The following is a 23,046-nucleotide window of genomic DNA, read 5'->3' as shown; positions in this document are numbered from 1 at the left end:
GGCTGTGCACCTTCGTTCCTGGTATACACTGTGAAGTCATCCACAGGTTTAGAGTAGTGCATTAAAATAACTTGCTGTAGGGTCTAGTGGTGGAAAACGTTGTGCTATAAGCAGCTCTAAAGGAAATATAAATAAACTCAAAATTGCATTTTCATTTTCTTCCATAGAGTCAAAGGTGGGGAGACAGTTTCTGTGATATTGTAGAAAGAAAACAAGGTTTCTGATAGTTTATGTGAGCAGAGCCATGCTCTAATGCACTGACCCTGGTGTGACATACATTTTCTAATTCCCTGCACTTCCTGGCAATCAACTTAGAGGGGCAGTGGTTCGCTGGGAAAGTTTGTTGTTGAGGCAATTAAAGGCAGAAAGTAAAGCAACAATAACAGCAGCAGCAGCAGAATCAACACAACTGGAGAGAACCATACCCTGCGGTATAATTGCTTACTCAATAACTCTGAGAGGTGACAAAATTGATCAAATTGCATCCCTGGTGTATTGAAGAAAAGAAAAACAACCTATGTTAAATGGCCAAAGTAATCAATTTAACCTGATACTAGGGCAGCAATGTGTCCAGAGCACATAGTACGTACTTAAAGGGGACCCTGGAGTGTGTTTACGTGAGTGTGTCTGTGTGTACTCCTATCTATGTCGCTTACTTGCTTGTGTGGTTGTGTGTGTGTGTGTGTGTGTGTGTGTGTGTGTGTGTGTGTGTGTGTGTGTGTGTGTGTGTGTGTGTGTGTGTGTGTGTGTGTGTGTGTGTGTGTGTGTGTGTGTGTGTGTGTGTGTGTGTGTGTGTGTGTGTGTGTGTGTGTGTGTGTGTGTGTGTGTGTGTGTGTGTGTGTGTGTGTGGGACCTTGTGGCCGTCGTCAGGCTCCCATCAGCCCCTCCATTAGGTACTGAGCTGTGGGTCAGAAAGGGAGTCCACCTGCCTTGAATACTGATGAGGAGGAGAGCAGAGCAGGGCTGTGGACTACACACACACACAGACCCACACACACATACACACACAGGACATGTTTGCACGTCACTGAAGATGTGCACATAGACACAAATCGCATATACACACGCATACATTTCACGCTCACATTTCACTCTCACATCAGGCATAAATGACAGTAGAAATATACCAGTGCACACATAAACATATTACCACTAAACATGTGCAGAAAATAATGGCTGAACACATGCAGACAAATACACTCTGTGCTATGAAGTGTATCTGGTTAGCAGATAAAAGCATGCGTCTCTGATTACTGCCTTTCACAGCCTATCACTGGACTCAGACATAGGCCTTTTAAAGAGCACTTCATCAGGAGCAGGCAGATCATAGCTTACACATGCTGAACAAACGTCACACACAGCAGAGTACACACACCGGCGGCACAGCACAAAGGCAAATATGGCCGCATACTTCTCCCTCCTCTCTCCTCCTCTCTTCTCGTCTCCTCCCTGGATCTGCAGAGCAGGCACATGCTCGTGACGGGAGATATGTGGACGGTCATTACACAGAGCAGAGGAAACACGCAGCCGGCGCACACACTGGAAATGTTTTCACATGTGCCGCTATTGACGGGCTGGAGAGCAGACACACACCAACACACACACGCAAGCACACACACACACAATTCCTGAGAATGATGAGATTTATGGGTCAGAATCCAAGCCTGGGCAGGACCCAGAGCAGGAACCATGGCCACAGACTGCTAGGCTCACTTTACTATGTACTGTTTGGAGCTCCCATGTATATACTGTAGCTGGCTCACAAATATGTACATGTTTTACTACATTTCTAGTGCGGTACAATGATAAATGTTACTTTTACTTTTTATGTCTGTTTATATGGAAGATGTGTATATGAAGAGTTTCATTAAGAGTTTTATTTATTATATTCATTTTCAGAAACATTGGTCCATTTACTTTTATTATGAAAGAGATTGCTGTGTTTTTTCACTATCTAATCTTTTCATGGGGTTGTTTAATGACGTACATGTATTTGTGTCAAATCTATCACTTGATGGTGATAGAAAAACTTTTTTTTTTAAATAATTCAATACAGTAATATCTGTTTGTAAAAAAAAATACATTTCACATTTTTGTCATTTAGCAGATGTGCGACTTATAGTAAGTGCATTTATCTTAAGATTCATCTTATAGACCACATGACAGTCAAATATAGAGGACACAAATATTTGATTCCAGCTAAACAATGGATATATAGACATTTCAAAAAAATATATACATTTTCATACACATCTAAAATATATACCGCACAAAAATCTAAACGTTAAGTGTTGGTCCTACGTTTCATGAGCTGAAATAAAACATCCCAGAAATGTTCCATACCCACAAAAAGCTTATTTCTCTGTTTTACATTCCTGTTAGTGAGCATTTCTCCTTTGCTAAAATCATCCATCCACCTGACAGGTGTGGCATATCAAGAAGCTGATTAAACAGCATGATCATTACACAGGTGCACCTTGTTCTGGGGACAATAAAAGGCCACTCTAAAATGTGCAGTTTTGTCACACAACACAATGCCACAGATGTCTCAAGTTTGGCATGATGACTCCAAGAATGTCCACCAGAGCTGTTGCCAGATCATTTAATGTTAATTTCTCTACCATAAGCCACCTAAAACGTTGTTTTAGAGAATTTGGCAGTACGTCCAACTGGCCTCACAATCGCAGACCACGTGAGCCACGCCAGCCCAGGACCTCCACATTCTTCAACTGTCGGATCGTCTGAGACCAGCCACCCGGACAGCTGATGAAACTGAGGAGTTTTTCTGTCCGTCACAAAGCCCTTCAGTGGGGAAAACCTAATTCTGATTGGCTGGGCCTGTGCCATCTTCCTATGCCCCCCAGGTTCACCCATGACTGCGTCCCTGCTCAGTTATGGGAAATTCATAGATTAGGGCCTAATTTATTTATTTCAATTGATTTCCTTATATGAACTGTACTGTAACTCAGTAAAATCGTTGAAATTGTTGCATGTTGCATTTATATTTTGTTCAGTATATGAATTAAACATCTGAGAACAGTAATATTTTACACCCACATGAAGGTACCCATGAGCAATCATTTGTGATGAAAAAACAGAAATGTGAAAAATTTGCAGATTTTGGATTTTGGAAATAAAGTCTTAAATATATCCCGTATGGCTGACATGTGGCTTCACAGAGGAAGATAGTGAAGTGGTAGAAATATCAGAAGCTATAGTGCTGCAGCTTTTCTGTTTTGATGGGGGAATGGGTGTGGGTTTGGAGGGGAGAGTGCAGTGACGGGGGGAGGCCAGGTTGAGTTCAAGGCCAGAGAGAGTTGCGGTGACCTGGGGGTCAAGCATGAGCAGTAGGAGACAGAGGCTGGGAGAGAGGGTACGTGATGGCCTCGACGCGTCCGACCCACAGGCTTCGCAATGGGACCCTGGGGACAGCGAGGTCAGCAGGCCTCCCTTCAACACCCACGCATTACTGTGCCATTTAAAGCCACCCAGCATCTATTTCCTCCAATAAAAACAAATAACCTTTTCTGTCGGAAATCACGGCAGCCCTCGAGTGCTGGATAGAGCAGGGTCCTGACTGGATGGCCTGTAATTGCGGTGCAGGAGTCCCCCTTTAGTTTCTTTTTTGTGTTTCGGATTAGTATTGTTTTTCAGGCCCCTCTTGGTCCTCGGTGCTTTGCGTGTGATTGCCTGTGCCGCTCGGCCCACACTCAGCAATCAGACAGGAGCTGGAGAGAGAGTGGAGAGAGACTGGAGAGAGGGTGGAAACAGCAACTCAAGGACCTTTTATAATTGGGAGGGATTTGGGGGGGTAGTTGGACTTTACATTTGGTGTCAGAGTGTTGTTGGTGTGGTGGGCTGGGGCAGGGTTAAAGAGGCAGCGGTAGGCCCTAGTGTGCTGCAGTGAAGTAGCTCATTGTAGCGGCAGGAGTGGGGGCATCTGCTGTCTATTTGTTGTTGGGAGTGATGTGACATATCTTTGGAAGCCAAGAGAAATGGTCCTTCCAGGCCAGGATTACAGGAGGATCCCAGAACTCTTTAGTCATCAGTGTTCAGTCATTTGAGAGATGTACAGCTTCCAGATCCAGCAGCATGGGCCTGAATGCTATCAGTGTATTCTTAGATTTACTCCTCACTAAATCACACTGAGAGCCTGCCTTACAAAAGCCAGAAACTGAAAGAATTGCTTGTTTTAATCTTTATCTGTTTTTGTTACAGCACGCTTATAAAATATTTAATTCACGGATGTTTAAGGATGTTGTTTACAGTACAAATTGTGATGAACTAGGGTTTGGTTCGGGTTTAGCAGCTCTTCTCTTTTTCTATAGTGTTAACATGGGGTTTCTAATAACTCACATTGACATTAAACAAGGGCTATCTTTACTCACACACTTTTGTCTTTTACAATCAGTTTTGCAGATGGTTTGATAAAGCTTTCATTTCTAGTAATTAATGCATAACGGAACGTTTCACCGGAGTGAGAATAGACAGAGGCAATTAGGTGTTTTTCCCAAAGCTCTTAAACTGACAAAATAGTCATTGTTACATTGTTACTGGCACCAATCATATTGGATCTTTACAAATTAAGCTTCAATTTCACTCCCTTTTCTGTGCAAAATCAGGATAATGATGAGTCTTACCTGCAATGCAATATGAGTAATACAAAAATAATCAAGACTAATTATAACGTGTGTGTGTAGTCTAGGTGCGTGTGTGTAGTCTACGTGCGTGTGTGTGTAGTCTAAGTGTGTGTGTGTGTGTAGTCTAAGTGCGTGTGTGTGTAGTTTAAGTGTGTGTGTAGTCTAAGTGTGTGTGTAGTCTAAGTGTGTAGTCTAAGTGTGTGTGTGTAGTCTAAGTGTGAGTGTGTGTAGTCTAAGTGAGTGTGTGTGTGTAGTCTAAGTGTGTGTGTGTAATCTAAGTGTGTGTGTGTTGTCTAAGTGTGTGTGTGTGTGTGTGTCACCCCATTCCTTTAACACACCCTCACCCCTCATCGACTTCTCCTTTCTTCTTCTCCAACATCTAACCCATGATCCCCTCCTCTTTCTCACTATCTCTCCATTTCTCCCTCTCTTCCCTTCTTTTCTCATTTTTAATGGCAGATGAAGGAGACAAATGGCTCAGCTGCCAGCACTCCCCTCCAGATCAATCTGAAGCCCAGCAGTAATTAACTATTTGCTAAACTTACACGATTGATTTCCATTTAATGCTTCCAGAGATGGTGTAAATGAAGACTGATATCCTAGTCCAGGGATGGGGGTGTGGTAGGCTGTCTTTGGGATGGACAGGAGGATCAGGGGTTTGGGGTAGAAACTCTCCCAATTTAAAAGTGGTAGATAAATTGGCCACTCCCTGCTCGGGGAGGGAGACCCAGCTGGGGACTAATTGAGGAGGGCTGTGAGCACCAGAGGGTACTGTTGTTGGCTTTAGTTCCCTACTGTCACCCTGTACAGATAACATGTTTCCCCGTGTAGCACATCACTCTAGGGGGGACGGAAGAAGGAGAGAGTTCTCCTAACAAACCCACCTCCAGCCCTGCTCTGACACTGTGGGCATTGTCATGACAACATACACAGTCCACAGATACACACAGACACATTCGGATAACTATAATGCAGTGTACATGGCCTGACGTACCTTCTCTACTTCTGAGTACTTCCCAGTGCTGTGCTGCAGTGCTTGTCTGCCTCTCTGCCTCTCTGCCGGTCTGTCTGTCTGTCTGTCTGTCTGTCTGTCTGTCTGTCTGTCTGTCTGTCTGTCTGTCTGTCTGTCTGTCTGTCTGTCTGTCTGTCTGTCTGTCTGTCTGTCTGTCTGTCTGTCTGTCTGTCTGTCTGTCTGTCTGTCTGTCTGTCTGTCTGTCTGTCTGTCTGTCTGTGTGTATCTGTAGCCCTAATCTTCGGGTTCTGGGGACGGGGGTCTGATTAAATAGTTAAGAGCGTTAATGAATAGGTTGCTGTCACAGGGCCTTGCTGAGCTTTTGTATTACTCTGGTCCATCAAGGCCCCGCTTTGTTTGCAATTTCTAATTGAATCTGTACAAACATGATCTCCCTCCCTTCCTACTGGCCCGCGCCTGTCCATGCTACTGTATCCCTCCAAGAGCCTCCTCACAGACATACATAAGTTGTTTTGTCCTGTGAATGTTACTTAGTGCCATTGGTGAGACTACTGTATGTTCGGGTTGAATACAAAAGTTTTATTCATTGTTAAATTGCACTGAGGAAGCTTGCCTAATTCTTGGTCTTGTACATTATTTAAGGTAAAGTGAGGCCCTCTGTTCCTGTCAGGAAGCCACATGCCTGCTCATTACTGGTCTCCTCAGTTTGTTCTGAACACACTCATGATTTTCTTTTATTCAATTCAATGTTCAATTCCCTCTTTGTTATCTACTCCTGTAGTGATTCCATTGATTAGACACTTTTAGGAAAACCTATTTTAGTCTGTGTTGGTAGTAAAGTGCCCGGTTGTCCTTCATTGTGTGTGTGTGTGTGTGTGTGTGTGTGTGTGTGTGTGTGTGTGTGTGTGTGTGTGTGTGTGTGTGTGTGTGTGTGTGTGTGTGTGTGTGTGTGTGTGTGTGTGTGTGTGTGTGTGTGTGTGTGTGTGTGTGTGTGTGTGTGTGTGTGTGTGTGTGTGTGTGTGTGTGTGTGTGTGTGTGTGTGTGTGTGTGCATGCGTGCATGCATATGTGTGTCAGACCAGTGGGTCAGCTACGTCATGCTGTACTCTCCGGTGTTGGCTAAGCATGGCGCTTTATGTCCAGTCACTTACCAGCCAATAAACTTGACTTGAAACTTAGGGAAATCCAATTGGTGCATAATACACCATAATGGGCAGATCAATACTAATTATGTCCAACAAAAGATACCACTGTGTGCACACACGCACTGATGCCTCAGTCAAGGGGATATCTGTACGTGACGTGTGTGTGAGGAACAGTAGAAGCATACCTTCTGATACCTCTGATTCCCCTAGCCCATTCCAGTTGGGCCTATCCCCTGGCTAGGCCTGGCTTGGCTTGGCTGGCCCGGTGAATGTTAATGAAGCTGTGGAGGGGAAGAGGCAGTAGGAGGCAGCCAGATGAGATGCTAAAGTGAGGGAAATGAGTAGTGAGCTTTCTGAAGCTGTTTCCCAGCTGTCTGGCGTGGTGGGGCTGTGGGACGCCCTCGCCGCAACCCCCAAATTAACTTCCCCCCCATCACCAACACGGGAGGGTGGGCGGGATGGAGCCAGGACTTTCTAGCCATAAATAATAAGGCATCCATCTGCAGAGGCAAAATGGCCCCTGAGCTAGCAGCCATTCACATCTTAAATTGGTCTAAGTGAAGAGCGGCCGGATGTTTTAATGAGGCCTGTGCTGATTTTAATTGATCGGCCAGTGCTTGTAATTGTGAATGTCAGAGACTTGGGCTAATGTGTTAGACCACTTTGAGTCTCGCAATGAAAGTAATCTGTGTCAGACCACAGCCCTGTCAGTGGAACAGTGGTCAGCTGCTGCTGTGGAAGGCATCCACGCCAGGGAAGGAAAGATAAGGTGTTTCTTTAGCGCGGTAGTAAAGAGGCAGCGACTCTGATGATGGTGAGTGTGTTTCTCTCTCTGATGAATCCCTCTCTTGTTTTGGAGTTGTGAAGGGTGAGGCCAGGCCAAGGGCTTGTGTTGCCTGACAAATGAACCTTTCCTGCTAGCCTTTCCTCAGTATGCTCTATGTGGGTGTGGGTGTGTTCTCCTGCGTCTGTGTGTGCACACTTCCTTAATTGCATTAAGAGGATGACGCACTTTCTTACTCTGTTAAAGCTCACTTTAATTGCTTGTGAATGGTGTGCTAGTGAAGCCCGGGCTGATGGCGCAATATGGACATCAATGAGCTATCTTTCATAAGGCTCTCGGGCGGTGGAGGGCTCTGATTCATAAAGGAATTTCACGCACAAAAGGAAAAAAAGCTACAAAATGCCATTGGGTTTGGCTAATGCTGCAGCATCCTCATGGAATGATATTTAATTCATTAGGGACTCAGACATACAGGCAAAGAAAGACAGAGAGATTTAGTCAAAGAGGAAGAGAAGAGAGATTAATGGAAAGAGAGGGAGAGAGAGAGAGAGAGAGAGAGAGAGAGAGAGAGAGAGAGAGAGAGAGAGAGAGAGAGAGAGAGAGAGAGAGAGAGAGAGAGAGAGAGAGAGAGAGAGAGAGAGAGAGAGAGAGAGAGAGAGAGAGAGAGAGAGAGAGAGAGAGAGAGAGAGAGAGAGAGAGAGAGAGAGAGAGAGAGAGAGAGAGAGAGAGAGAGAGAGAATGAGAGCGAGAGCTAGAGAGAGAGAGAGAGAGAGAGAGAGAGAGAGAGAGAGAGAGAGAGAGAGAGAGAGAGAGAGAGAGAGAGAGAGAGAGAGAGAGAGAGAGAGAGAGAGAGAGAGAGAGAGAGAGAGAGAGAGAGAGAGAGAGAGAGAGAGAGAGAGGGAGAGAGAGAGAGAGAGAGAGAGAGAGAGAGAGAGAGAGAGAGAGAATGAGAGCGAGAGAGGTAGAATGAGACCAAAAGATAGAGGTGAGGAGAGGCAGGGGCAAAATTTGAGGAGCGAAAGACTGATAGAGGTGAAGAAAGCGAAAAGAGAGAGATGAAGAGAGGAGGAAAGGAGAGAGAGAGAGAGAGGCAGATGGAGAAAGAGATCTATACTGATAGCCGTATAGATGTGTGCCCTTGTGTATTTCCCCCAGTTCAGGCAAAGTGCACTAAGGCTCAGTCAGTGACAGAGCTGGGCTGGGGATATGAACCAGGCTGCTGGGTGTATTCACTAGTAGTGTGAAATAACAGCAGCATTTTACACAGCATTTTACACGCTCCCCAGTCTGACAACTCAATGTATCTAATATGTTTGCATGCATATTGGTACAAAGAGAGTTAGTGTGTTAAAGACTAACATGTTCTTGAAAGGCTGGTTGTGTCATTGTTGTTGGGCCAGAGCAGTGAGTGCTGAGACTGTGACTGCTCTTATTCTTGGTTCCGTAGGATACTTAATCATAGGAGACTTAATCATAGGAGACTTAATCATAGGAGACTTAATCATAGGAGACTGCAAATGACAACACCTTTGTCCGTTTTAACACAAAGTTTTCACGTGTCACTGTTGATCATCATAATGGCCCTGCAGTCCATAAAATGTTTATACTTTATAAATATGAATTTATTCATATCTTATTTAAGGTATGTCTAAAGTATATTGGCAATAATAATCTAAGTAGCTCTTAAAACGCAATATTAGTTTACGATCCTTTTTCTAGAGTAGGAAGAGCTACACATTTTTCATGTGTATAAATTTATACTAAGCCATAAAGTAAATGACGTCATACATTAGGTTAATGGCATTGTTGCGACACATTATATCAGGAGAGCTGAATACAATGCCTTAAGTAGCTCACACAGCTCCAGAGATGCTCTCTCTCCTCTGTCTTCCCTGTCTCCCCCCTCCGTTTTTCCCCTTCTCCCTCCTATTCATTTTTCTCTACTGTTTCCCATTTCTTGCTCTGCCATATTTCTTTCCCCCACCCCCGCCATCTTGGACAGTCTGTCTGCCTCCCTCCCTCCCTTTCTCTCTCTCATCATTTTAATAGTGGACCTCAGAGCGGTTGCCATGTCGACCAGCCAGCATATTACTATGGCAACCAGTCTGTGCGCGGTGAGGCTGCTGATTAGGGAGAGATGTCTAGTGTAGCCTGGCCAGCGGAGAGAGGGAACGAGGAAGAGGGGGGAGAGGGATTGGGGTGCTGGAGGAGGGGTTGTGTATGTCTGGACATTATATGTGTCTATTTAAATAGAATGTGTAAAACCTGCTCTGCTGACTATAATTAGAACATGAATTACATTTTTACCAGCTCTGATCACTCTGACACACACATAACAGTCATACTCTGTACCGGACAGATCTCTCCAGCTGGATTTGAGATTATACTGCTAACCGTTACCTCAGAGTAACAACAATATGCTGTCAGACTACTTATATATCACTGTATCTTCATATCTGCCTGTTCTGCTGTCTCGTTTGGCTCTCTCCTTTATGCCTTTGTTTAGCTTGGTGCCTGTTCTAAAACAAAATCATTTAGTAACTGACACACATATGCTCATTTGAAAAAAAACTATAATAGCAGGAAGTTGAAACATTATAGGCAGAAAGGGACAATCTCCTCTCCTCTCCTCTCCTCTCCTCTCCTCTCCTCTCCTCTCCTCTCCTCTCCTCTCCTCTCCTCTCCTCTCCTCTCCTCTCCTCTCCTCTCCTCTCCTCTCCTCTCCTCTCCTCTCCTCTCCTCTCCCTCCTCTACAGTATGTTAATCTCATAGTGTGTTGGTCTGTGTGTGTCAGGGCTGGGCTGAGCAAGGACAGAAACAGGGAGAGCTTTTAAAGAGCTGCCCCCTCCGCCATGGACGCTAATGTACGCTGCAGAGGACGCCTCAGACCTCCCAGATCCATCAGAGAAACTAATTACAAGATCCAATTAAAGAGAGAGAGGGAGAAAGAGAAAGGAGAGAGAGAGAAAGGTGGTATAAAGAAAGAAACAGTCTCCCTCCTCCACCATTAAAACATCCAGCCTGTTAGCTGGGGACAGTAATTACAGCATATTTATTATTCATCCCATAGCTAAATAAGAGCCTGATATTTCAGTAACAATAATAAGGACAGAAAAAAACTCCACAAACTACATTCTAACTAATTGCCCTGCTCAGAGATTAAATGACTGGAAAAATGTTGTTATTTGCTTATTCATATCATCCAGAGGAACGATCGTCAGCACAGCTATGCACTAGAGATGGAATGTCACTCAGGGAATCTGACTAACGTAGGTGGTCCTCGTCAGGACCAGGATGTTGTAGTGATCACTGATCATGCATGTATTAAGGAGTGGTCGGCTATATCCCTAAGCAAGTCTTTAATGGCTGGTCTCTCTTTGTTATGTGGGCTTGGCTCTGTGGTTGGAATGGCTTGTTCTGTCTGGCCTGTGGTCTCTTCCTCACCCACTGCTTTTGAGGTACATTATGTTTACACATTTTGCAGCCACATTATCACAGTGAACTCAGACAATAATGTCTTACAATGCAGCAAATTATAAATTATTCTCCTGATGTGGTGTTTTGCAATTTGGCTCGCTTGGTTTTCGCCTGTGCATACGGGCTCCCCTACCTCTCCATCCTGCCCTCCTCCTTCTCCTCATCTCTCCATCCCCCATCCTGAACTCTGAGGCACCTCATTAAGACGGCGGCCCCCTGGCCTCATCGGCTGTGGCTGAGGTGAGGAATATCATATAATCATGAAGTGGAGATGGCATTACACTCATCAGAAATTATAGATGAGTTTTATGGCGCCTAGGCAGGCCCGGCGGACACAGGCCCGGGGAGCTGGGTGACAGTGGCAGGGGTCGGCTTACTGGTGGAGGGGTCACAGCGAGGGCCTCTACCCCTTCATCACTCAGTCCCCTGCACCCTCCGACAGGGACAGGAACTACACACACCACCCCTCCACCTCCCGAAACCACAGGGAAGGCTTTAGTCAGACGCAACAAGCATTCATCAAATGGCACTGTACAAACCAAACCAAATCTGAGAATCAGAGTGGCTATTTCCTTCTGAGGCACAAGCCGTTGCTTAGGCAACCGCCGCCATCTTACCTTGGCAGGCTCAGAGCGCTATCAGAGATGGAATCTAGTTCTACAGTACGACTCAGGTTATTGAGCCCCGGGATTTGAAGTTACCATTCAATTATGAGAAGCTGTTGTACCTGTCCCAAACACATACAGGATACTCAATCCAGGACAATAGGATGACAGTTAAGATGTTTATACTGTATTGAGGGCCATAGACTTACTAACACTTTCAGGACTAATGGGTATTTCTCTGAAGCTACAATGCTAATAGAGCTAACAATTTATAAATAGTATATATTTAAACACTACTTCATTTGTTGGTTTAATTTGTTTGTTTTCGTCTTTCTTTTGTCAGAAGAACTGTTCTGATCACACGTCTGTTCCGCTAAGCCATGTGTGTTGAGCTGTGTGTTTGTCTGAGTTCCACCTGACCTCGTCACAAAGACAAAAGAGAGGTAGAAAAGTAGAAAAGGAGGAGAAATTTTAATTAATGACATGCATTTGACTCTGTCCATTTCCAACCCTGTGCTCGTCTTCCTTGAGATGCCCAAGGACTCTCTCTCCACCCGTAAAGCAACAGGTACAGGTAGAATGGCGCTGTTAGGCCCTATGGTCCTCCCGTCCTCCCCCCGGCCTGCCTGACGCTCACTGTGGCGCTACACTGTGCTACCTCTCCTCCCTTCCTCCCTTCCTTCCCTCTCTTAATTCCCTCATCCTTGGATCTCGGAGGAGCTCTGCTAATGCTCCTTGATTAGATAAGTCAAGCAGCGACAGACCGCTAAAGCAGACAGCACAAATGAATAGTCAATATTTGGAGTTTCGGCGAGCTGAGTTAGCTAGCCAAGAGGATGACTGTATCTATATGGGATTTCCACTCAGGATGTATAGCAGGAAATGTGGGACTGAATTGTGTGTGTGTGTATCTACTTATGTGTATTTTATATATCCTCTATTTATGAAATGTGCAGGATCACACAAACACGCACGCACGCACGCACGCACGCACGCACGCACGCACGCACGCACGCACGCACGCACACACACACACACACACACACACAAACACAAACGCCACTCTTATCCACTCTCCTTCAATGACAGAGAGAGACATGGTTTTTAACCTTGCAGATCTGAAAGGAGGGTTAGCAGCCCAGTGACCCGTGCAGGCTGGGGATTTGAAGTCAGGGGCTGGAAAGACCCCTCTCTCACCCCCCACCCCCTCCATCATCAGCCCTGCAGCCCCCTCACAGCCCTCCCCTACCCTTCTCCATCCAGTTCATAGCCAGCAGCCCGGCACACAGGGGGGTTTCCACACTACTTATCAGCAGATATGACCTGCGTCCTCAGACGCCATGATTGATAGTTGTCATCTATAGCATAGGCAGCCAAACTTCTGCTGCACTATAGCGGCCAAGAGACAAGCATAGTGTTTCAGCCAGGATGTCCAGCATCCATCCACTGAGGTCCAGAGCAGAGTAGGGCTAGTAGCAGGACTGTCTGGCTGGCTGAGCCTGGATCCTGAAGGAGAGCGGGTGCAGTCTCCTCTTATTTCTTCTAATCTCTCTCTAAAGGGGGCTGTAAAACATGAGCCTTAAAACCAGGATGAGCATTATCCTCTGACATGACAAACTGATATTTTTCTAGCTTGATATACACCCCCAGCCATTCCTCTCCCCCAATTCACACTATTGTACACAGGACTGCACACACAAACCATAATTACATGGTCAAAACACACATACACACAAACTCTCTGACACACACACATGCACAAACCCAGAGTAGCACTCCAGCTCGGGGCTGTGGGGCAGTGGTTGAGCAATGCCTCCCCGGGGGGGGATATTTTATAGTTTGTGTCCATCAGTGGCGTGGCCTGGGGCGTCGGGGTTGACAGTAAGTGCTCTCAACACCGGTGACACTGATTCATCTGAGCCATGACACAGATGAGAGAGGAGGGGGCAGAGGGGACAGAGGGGGGACAGACACAGGGAACCAGAGAGGGAATAAAAAATAACTTAGAGACCAGGTCATGTCATGTCTTGTGACGATACACAGGCCCTCACTAGAGAGTCTTATGTATCTGTGTTGGAACCTAGTGTACGGGTAGCTGGTGATGCTATAAAGCGCCTTTTGTCTTTTCCATAGTGATCCTGTAAAGTTCTGTATGTGTGGTAATGGTAGTGTGGTAGTATGAGCGTAGCTGTTCTCCAGAACACATCCTCTGGACCAGACCGAGGCTGTTCTGAGCTGTGCTGGGCTGGGGAGCTTGGCTTGAGAGGGGGCCCCCCATTTAAATTTCTCATCCTCCCTCGCTGCTGCGCCTCTTCTACATATAAATAGGTATGAGGGCCTGAACCCCAGCCTCCAGGATGCGCATACTAAGCAATCAATGTGTCACCTCTCCCTGACAATCCTATTTTTTTTCATACGGGCGCCGCGTTCATTTTTTCTTGTCAGCAGAAGGTAATTTGCTGTATTGTGATTCAGTCCGAAAGCTTGGTGACGAGGTGTCTGATAGGTCGCCCCCCTCCTCCTTTTTCTCCCCCTTTTCTCCTCCACCCCCCGAGACCCCCCTCTGTCTCCACTGCAGCACAGAGGGGCTGAAAGAGGCACCCCGCTCCCCAGTCCCCTCTCCCCACACCCAGGCCAGCCCTTCTCCATCTGAGGCAGTAGGGCTGCTAAATTAGATAAGCGGGGCTGTGGCTGTGGCGGGGCTGTGGCGCAGTGGCCTTGATTAATAAAAGATGCAGAGCTCCCAGGGGACGGCCTTTCTGAGGACCGAACAGAGCCCTGAACAGAGCCAAAGCACAGACAATGGCGTTTGCACTGGCACAATGGACAGGAAGTGGAAAGAATTAACCAATCATGTAAATATAACATTTAAGGCCCATGCACCTCACCTTTCTGTCTCGCTCTGTACCCTTTATGCATCATAATGTATAATTTTGGCCTTATATTGAAATATTCATGTATTAATATATTTAGGAACTACATCCTGCTGTTGACATGTGTTGGATGGAAGCTGCCGATATCCTACTGTTTTATGGCGTTTCAGAAAAAGCCAAATATTTCCAAGGCCATTAGAGCCACTGCATTACCATGAGCAGTAACACCTCTGACTTGCATGGATGCACTGAGAGCAGGACAAGCTTTATACGTATGTGAAGTGCCCCCCATATTACTGAGGTTCCATTTTCACTGGAGAAGGTCTTTTGTCACAATAAATAGGGGAGGGGAATATGAAATGATTGGTTATCAGCTCATATTCTTTTGAATAATGTAAATGAATACTGATACTGATATTTCTGCTGGGCATTAAGTGTTTCATTTTTAGGTTAATGGTTGTGTGTGTCTGTGTGTCTGTGTCTGTGTGTGTGTGTTTATGTGTGCGCTGAGGGGTGTGGAATGTTCTGGATGCTCTCATGCAGAGCGCTATCACACAGAGCGGCATGGCGTCATGTCAGCCCAGTCCTCATCAGCCTCATTCACATATAATGGCTTTGTTACCAGGATGATTTTCTCCTTCTCTCCTTCTCCTTCACCCTCTCTCCTTCTCAGTCTCCCTCTCTCCTCATCTCCTTCACCCTCTCTCCTTCTCAGTCTCCCTCTCTCCTCATCTCCTTCTTCCTCTCTTCTTCTCAGTCTCCTTCTCTCCTTCTCCTTCACCCTCTCTCCTTCTCAGTCTCCCTCTCTCCTCATCTCCTTCACCCTCTCTCCTTCTCAGTCTCCCTCTCTCCTCATCTCCTTCTTCCTCTCTTCTTCCTCCTCTCTTCTTCTCCTCCTTCTCCCTCCCCATATTTACAGGAAAGACAGCATAGCCTATGTTGCCTGTGGAGACCACTGAAAGCAAGGAATTATAATGACTATTTATGTCTTCTTTCAAGATATGTGCTTAACATTGGGAACATTCAAGCTGCTCATTTCTGGTGGTCACATAATTTAATGAAAATAAGGAAGAAAAATAAATTCACTGAGGAACATGCACTATACTGGCAGACATATGCACTTGACTGTTCCAGGCATATACAGATACAGTGATACCCATTACCCAACCCCAATCAACTAGCCAAAAAGAGAGACATCAACCAATATGCTCAAAAAAACACACGCAGACGCATGCACATGTACACACACACAGCTTTAACATGTACACACACACACACACACACACACACACACACACACACACACACACACACACACACACACACACACACACACACACACACACACACACACACACACACACTCACACACTCCTGGAGAATAGAAATGAAAAAGTAAATGTAACTCTAATTGAAGTAAATCAAATCAAATCAAATCAAATGTATTTATATAGCCCTTCTTACATCAGCTGATATCTCAAAGTGCTGTACAGAAACCCAGCCTAAAACCCCAAACAGCAAGCAATTCAGGTGTAGAAGCACAAGTAAATGTAACTCTGTCTCAGATAGCATTTGGTCACAGTCTAAAAAGAATAAAACACACTCTGGCAACAGAGTTTTTTTTTTCAGAGCTGTAAATGCTCAATTTAGTGTTGATATTTAACTCTGCATCATTGCATTTCACTCTACAGTATTCATTAAAAAGAATAACTCTCTGAAGTGTTGTTCAGTATTCTAGACTTAATTATTTACAGTAATGTTTACTCTCACAATATAATCGCAAGAGTTAATTCAACGCTTATGGTTTATATGGTCCCATTTCAGGTGTAAAGTTGCATTTGCATATTTCTTACTGTGTCATATTATGGTGGCTTGCAATATGACATCCAAACTTAATTGGTATCCATTTAAGAGGGAGGATGTCCAATAATTTTACATCACCCACAACTTACATTCAAAATGCATGTCAGAGCAGGGAGGAGAGAACTGTTATTAGAGACATCATGTAAACTGGAACAGCCTTCTCAGTAACGCAATAAATCAAACCGATAACAGATTAGACTATTTTAGGAAAATGTATGTTACAGACTGTATCATTGTGTCGCATCAGATCAAAAACAATCAATGTACATGTGAAAGCTCAGATATTAAAATAAATCATTCTAAAAATCAACCGACAACAAAGCATGCTGGGAAATATGACAATGACACCCCCTGCACATCTGTGGATACTCCATAATTTTAACTCCCTGTCTCTGTTTGCAGTTATGGAGTTAAAAGTACTCAGTCCCAATCAACTCCAATTATCAACACTAACTCCAGGGAGCATATCACTCTGTTGATGGTTAAGATGACTCCGGTAGAGTCAATCATTTTGACTCTACCCTGCTCCTCTAGATAGTAAAGATAGTAAAAGCTGATATTTCATCTCTATAACGTCCCCTGTGGACTGTGGAACCATTTTAGCGCGTCGTTGAATACCGTTGCTACTGTTCACTGTGTTTCAGTAATGATCAGAGAGGGTCTATCAGACATCACACAGCCCATAAAGCCTCTCTGATGTCAGCACATTTTCATTGTTATCAAAGGCGTATGCCGTTTTTGTTATTGGTGCTTGCACATTTCCTCGCAGCCCCTGCAGCCTACAGAGATTGATGGGCCTCATTTATGAATATGTATAAGATATGCACGTGGGTTTGAACTGGCCTTTGACCTTCATTTGCTCACACATAGAGGCTTTGCGCTCCTCCATCACATCACAACATCTTGTTTTAAATCTGCTCCCTTCCAAAAACGGAATATCAAGTGGTTCTATTTCCTGTGCTGTTCTTTCTGGGTAAATAATCTGCAACGCACCTTGTGTTGATTCTCCTCAAGTCACAAGCCCATTTTAATAGAAGTATATAAAAAACATTACTCACATTCATATGAGGTGTAATATTATGAACATTTCATAAAGGATTAGCGCTGAGGCAGGGACTCTGCTCAGAGAGAAGAACAACACCTGATAAAAACATCAACATGTTTTCTCGTACATTTTTCACCAGCTTTTTGCTATCCCTCTTTAGTATTCTCACTGCCTTCTCTGTGGTTAGATTTCTCAAAGGTGGTTGTCTTACAGCTTTTTGCTATCCCTCTTTAGTATTCTCACTGCCTTCTCTGTGGTTAGATTTCTCAAAGGTGGTTGTCTTACAGCTTTTTGCTATCCCTCTTTAGTATTCTCACTGCCTTCTCTGTGGTTAGATTTCTCAAAGGTGGTTGTCTTACAGCTTTTTGCTATCCCTCTTTAGTATTCTCACTGCCTTCTCTGTGGTTAGATTTCTCAAAGGTGGTTGTCTTACAGCTTTTTGCTATCCCTCTTTAGTATTCTCACTGCCTTCTCTGTGGTTAGATTTCTCAAAGGTGGTTGTCTTACAGCTTTTTGCTATCCCTCTTTAGTATTCTCACTGCCTTCTCTGTGGTTAGATTTCTCAAAGGTGGTTGTCTTACAGCTTTTTGCTATCCCTCTTTAGTATTCTCACTGCCTTCTCTGTGGTTAGATTTCTCAAAGGTGGTTGTCTTACAGCTTTTTGCTATCCCTCTTTAGTATTCTCACTGCCTTCTCTGTGGTTAGATTTCTCAAAGGTGGTTGTCTTACAGCTTTTTGCTATCCCTCTTTAGTATTCTCACTGCCTTCTCTGTGGTTAGATTTCTCAAAGGTGGTTGTCTTACAGCTTTTTGCTATCCCTCTTTAGTATTCTCACTGCCTTCTCTGTGGTTAGATTTCTCAAAGGTGGTTGTCTTACAGCTTTTTGCTATCCCTCTTTAGTATTCTCACTGCCTTCTCTGTGGTTAGATTTCTCAAAGGTGGTTGTCTTACAGCTTTTTGCTATCCCTCTTTAGTATTCTCACTGCCTTCTCTGTGGTTAGATTTCTCAAAGGTGGTTGTCTTACAGCTTTTTGCTATCCCTCTTTAGTATTCTCACTGCCTTCTCTGTGGTTAGATTTCTCAAAGGTGGTTGTCTTACAGCTTTTTGCTATCCCTCTTTAGTATTCTCACTGCCTTCTCTGTGGTTAGATTTCTCAAAGGTGGTTGTCTTACAGCTTTTTGCTATCCCTCTTTAGTATTCTCACTGCCTTCTCTGTGGTTAGATTTCTCAAAGGTGGTTGTCTTACAGCTTTTTGCTATCCCTCTTTAGTATTCTCACTGCCTTCTCTGTGGTTAGATTTCTCAAAGGTGGTTGTCTTACAGCTTTTTGCTATCCCTCTTTAGTATTCTCACTGCCTTCTCTGTGGTTAGATTTCTCAAAGGTGGTTGTCTTACAGCTTTTTGCTATCCCTCTTTAGTATTCTCACTGCCTTCTCTGTGGTTAGATTTCTCAAAGGTGGTTGTCTTACAGCTTTTTGCTATCCCTCTTTAGTATTCTCACTGCCTTCTCTGTGGTTAGATTTCTCAAAGGTGGTTGTCTTACAGCTTTTTGCTATCCCTCTTTAGTATTCTCACTGCCTTCTCTGTGGTTAGATTTCTCAAAGGTGGTTGTCTTACAGCTTTTTGCTATCCCTCTTTAGTATTCTCACTGCCTTCTCTGTGGTTAGATTTCTCAAAGGTGGTTGTCTTACAGCTTTTTGCTATCCCTCTTTAGTATTCTCACTGCCTTCTCTGTGGTTAGATTTCTCAAAGGTGGTTGTCTTACAGCTTTTTGCTATCCCTCTTTAGTATTCTCACTGCCTTCTCTGTGGTTAGATTTCTCAAAGGTGGTTGTCTTACAGCTTTTTGCTATCCCTCTTTAGTATTCTCACTGCCTTCTCTGTGGTTAGATTTCTCAAAGGTGGTTGTCTTACAGCTTTTTGCTATCCCTCTTTAGTATTCTCACTGCCTTCTCTGTGGTTAGATTTCTCAAAGGTGGTTGTCTTACAGCTTTTTGCTATCCCTCTTTAGTATTCTCACTGCCTTCTCTGTGGTTAGATTTCTCAAAGGTGGTTGTCTTACAGCTTTTTGTTGCCAAAGTACATCACAGTGACAGACTAAACTTCATTTCCCAGAGAGCAGTGCAGCTGGTAGGTGTGGCGTGTTCTTGTTGAGGAGGCTGCCCTCTGAGGTCGTTGCTCTGGTGATGTGAAGGGACAGCGGAGCCCCATGGGCCGTATGACAAACCGAGCTGCCACGCCGAGGTGTGTGTCAGGGGTGTTTTTCCACAAAGCATTCTATAAAAGTGTAACTGGGCTGTGTTTGGCCTTTCCTCCCAGTAGGCGAACACCGTTCAGCCAACAGGCCCCCAAAGATCTCTTAAAAAGTGCTGATCCACAGAGCTGGGTCCTGCTAGTGCTCCTGTAATCCTTTCCAGCTTTTCACCTCCCTTCCTCTCCTCCTCTCCTCCTCACATTCCCTCACTCTCTCTTGCTGAGTCACTGGTACTGGGTGAGTGACAGAGGGATGGGGTCGGCGTGGGGCTTGTCAGTGCCCGGAAGTGATTATCACGACAAAACAAATCGGCAGCGCTGCTAATTGCGTGGCAGTGAAAACCATAACTGTGGTGTGTGTGTGTGTGTGTGTGTGTGTGTGTGTGTGTGTGTGTGTGTGTGTGTGTGTGTGTGTGTGTGTGTGTGTGTGTGTGTGTGTGTGTGTGTGTGTGTGTGTGTGTGTGTGTGTGTGTGTGTGTGCCCGGGGGTGCTGAGGGTCTCTGGGGCCGTGGCTTTGGGGAACCAGCGGCCTGGCACAGTGCCAGGGGAAGACATCAGCACCATCATTATTCAACCCCCCGCCCACCACCCGCCCCGTCACCACCACAGTGTCACATACAACCTGGCACTGTCAACACACACGCCATATCACTCCACCCCCCAGCACCCGCTCCCCATGTCCCTCCCTCCCTTACACTACACACACTCCACAACAGGGCCAGACAGCCACAATCTGTCACCAGGCGCCATCATACATCACTGCATTAATAAACATGAATTAGTAATGGCACAATTAGATGGGGTTGCTCTGGCGTTTACTGGTACAATAATGGTGTTCCTCTCCTCTCTCTCTCCTATCTCTCTCTCCTCTCTCCTTTCTCTCTCCTCCCTCTCCTCTCCTCCTCTCCTCTCTCTCTCCTATCTCTCTCTCCTCTCTCCTTTCTCTCTCCTCCCTCTTCTCTCCTCTCCTCCTCTCCTCTCTCCTCTCCTCCTCTCCTCTCTGGGCCCCTGCTCCCCTCTGGCCAATGCTGGATCTCCCTGTCAGATCTCAGGATGCGGCTGAGGAGGAAATGGAGGCTACAGAAGATAGCTAGTGTAGGTAAAAGGGAACAAAGAACCAGAGTGTTCTCTCCCAGGCTGCTCCTGCTGGCTGTATCCTGGAGCATGCTTCACTCTCTGCCGTCAGCTGACATCCTGCCCCCCGCTGTCGGGTTGCACTGGCTCTGACTGAGGAGGACTCCCGGAGTGAGGGTACTGTGTACTGACATTCTGTTCTCTCTCTCTTTTTGTTTCACTGTGTGTGTGTGTGTGTGTGTGTGTGTGTGTGTGTGTGTGTGTGTGTGTGTGTGTGTGTGTGTGTGTGTGTGTGTGTGTGTGTGTGTGTGTGTGTGTGTGTGTGTGTGTCTCAGGTTCAGTTCCACTGTGTAAGGAGGGAGGCGTTTGAACATTCTGATCTCCTGCGGCCTGACGGTACGTGGACTGCCTCCTCCACTTCAACACAACACTCCCAATACACATCACACTCACTGACTGAATGGGGCTACAAACAGCTCTTTACTATTTACACAGTAGACGCCATAAATGACTGACAATATACAGTTCAGGGGGAACATCATTCTACCGCTTGAAGGTTATTTCTTTTTTTTTTTTTTTTAAATTTTATCCCCTTTTCTCCCCAATTTTTGTGGTATCCAATCGCTAGTAATTACTATCTTGTCTCATCGCTACAACTCCCGTACGGGCTCGGGAGAGACGAAGGTCGAAAGTCATGCGTCCTCCGAAGCACAACCCAACCTAGCCGCACTGCTTCTTAACACAGCGCGCCTCCAACCCGGAAGCCAGCCGCACCAATGTGTCGGAGGAAACACCGTGCACCCGCCCCCTCGGTTAGCGCGCACTGCGCCCGGCCCGCCACAGGAGTCGCTGGAGCGCGATGAGACAAGGATATCCCTACCGGCCAAACCCTCCCTAACCCGGACGACGCTAAGCCAATTGTGCGTCGCCCCACGGACCTCCCGGTCGCGGCCGGCTGCGACAGAGCCTGGGCGCGAACCCAGACTCTGGTGGCGCAGCATAGCACTGCGATGCAGTGCTCTAGACCACTGCGCCACCCGGGAGGCCCCGAAGGTTATTTCTTATCCATTACTTGAATCAGATGTTTTTATTGACTTTTTTCTAGTTTGTATATAAAGTGAGTATTGTATTGCTCTATCTACACACTCAAACACACAAGAATACACACAATGAAACTCTCGCTGTTCTTGCCTCCTGCTTATTCATACTCTCCTTTTCAGCACAACGTTCATGTATAGTCGTTGTACTGAGGTTAGGTCCACGTCTCTGACTGTGGAAACTCTCTAAGGAGAGAGCTTTTTCATTTCTGAAGCAGATGAGATATAGTGTCAGTATAAAGAGGACAACAGGAGTGCTGTGTAGAGTCTGGGACGACACAGCAGTGGTTAGGAAGGTTTGATTGGGCCTTTGGTGCTTCTAGGAGAGGGCAGCCCTCCACCACTCCCAGTGAGGGAGATCCCAGAGAGAGTGTGTGAAATGGGGAGAGGAGAGACACTCGCTCCAGGGTATCACTGACATGATACAGTTGGATCTCTCCTTCACACACCCTGCCAGAGGCTCTGATATCGACCCTCTCACACCCCAAATCACACACACACACACACACACACACACACACACACACACACACACACACACACACACACACACACACACACACACACACACACACACACACACACACACACACACACACACACACACACACACACACACACACACACACACACATATACTTTTATGTTTCACTTTAACACTCATTTCCATGCCTTACACACAAACAACAGAGGCAGACATGTCCCAGACCTGTTCCCCTGTTCTTCTAGACATGTTCCCTCCTCCCTCTCTCTCCCTCTTTCTCCTCTTTTCTCTTTCTCTCTTTCACCCCTCCCCTCACTCTTTATTCAGTTCCTCTGGCAGAATCTCCTCTTTTACACTGTCACTATTCTGCCATGTGTTTCTCCTCCTCTCCCAGGGGGCCACTGTGTTTTGTTGCCTTTTGTTCCAACAAAACAGCCTAATTGGTTGATTAGGTAGGGTTGACTGACCTGTTAATTGAATACTAATTTAGATTTGATGTCTCCCCTGCAGATTAACATCTGATGTAAACGCTGTGTGGGTAGACATCAAACTAAATTACAACAACAACAAAATCTACAAAGATTTAAGACAGTACTGTAGATTTGAAACATTCTGGATTGTCCAGGCCTTTGAATAAAAGAGTTGATTAAAACAGAAAGAAAATGCTCTTTATGTGAAATTAAACATTACATCAATCAAATAAAAATAAATGTACTCACATTAAAATGTAACAGA

The 23,046-nt window shown here is 45.4% G+C and overlaps 1 long non-coding RNA gene across 2 annotated transcripts in view; it reads left to right on the top strand.

Annotated features, from left to right (window-relative positions):
* The window catches only part of LOC139576138 (uncharacterized), a 100,562-nt gene extending 78,783 nt beyond the window's left edge, over positions 1-21,779 (top strand). For both annotated transcript variants that reach the window (XR_011675070.1, XR_011675071.1), the window contains exon 3: positions 21,066-21,779. This is a non-coding gene — a long non-coding RNA (uncharacterized lncRNA). The remainder of the gene's footprint in view (positions 1-21,065) is intronic.
* The last annotated feature ends 1,267 nt before the right edge of the window (positions 21,780-23,046 follow it).

The sequence above is a fragment of the Salvelinus alpinus genome, chromosome 5 (assembly GCF_045679555.1).
Source record: "Salvelinus alpinus chromosome 5, SLU_Salpinus.1, whole genome shotgun sequence".
NCBI classification, from domain to species: Eukaryota; Metazoa; Chordata; class Actinopteri; order Salmoniformes; family Salmonidae; genus Salvelinus; species Salvelinus alpinus.
The sequence above is the reverse complement of the archived record's forward strand: the minus strand, read 5'-3'. Positions and strand labels throughout refer to the sequence as shown.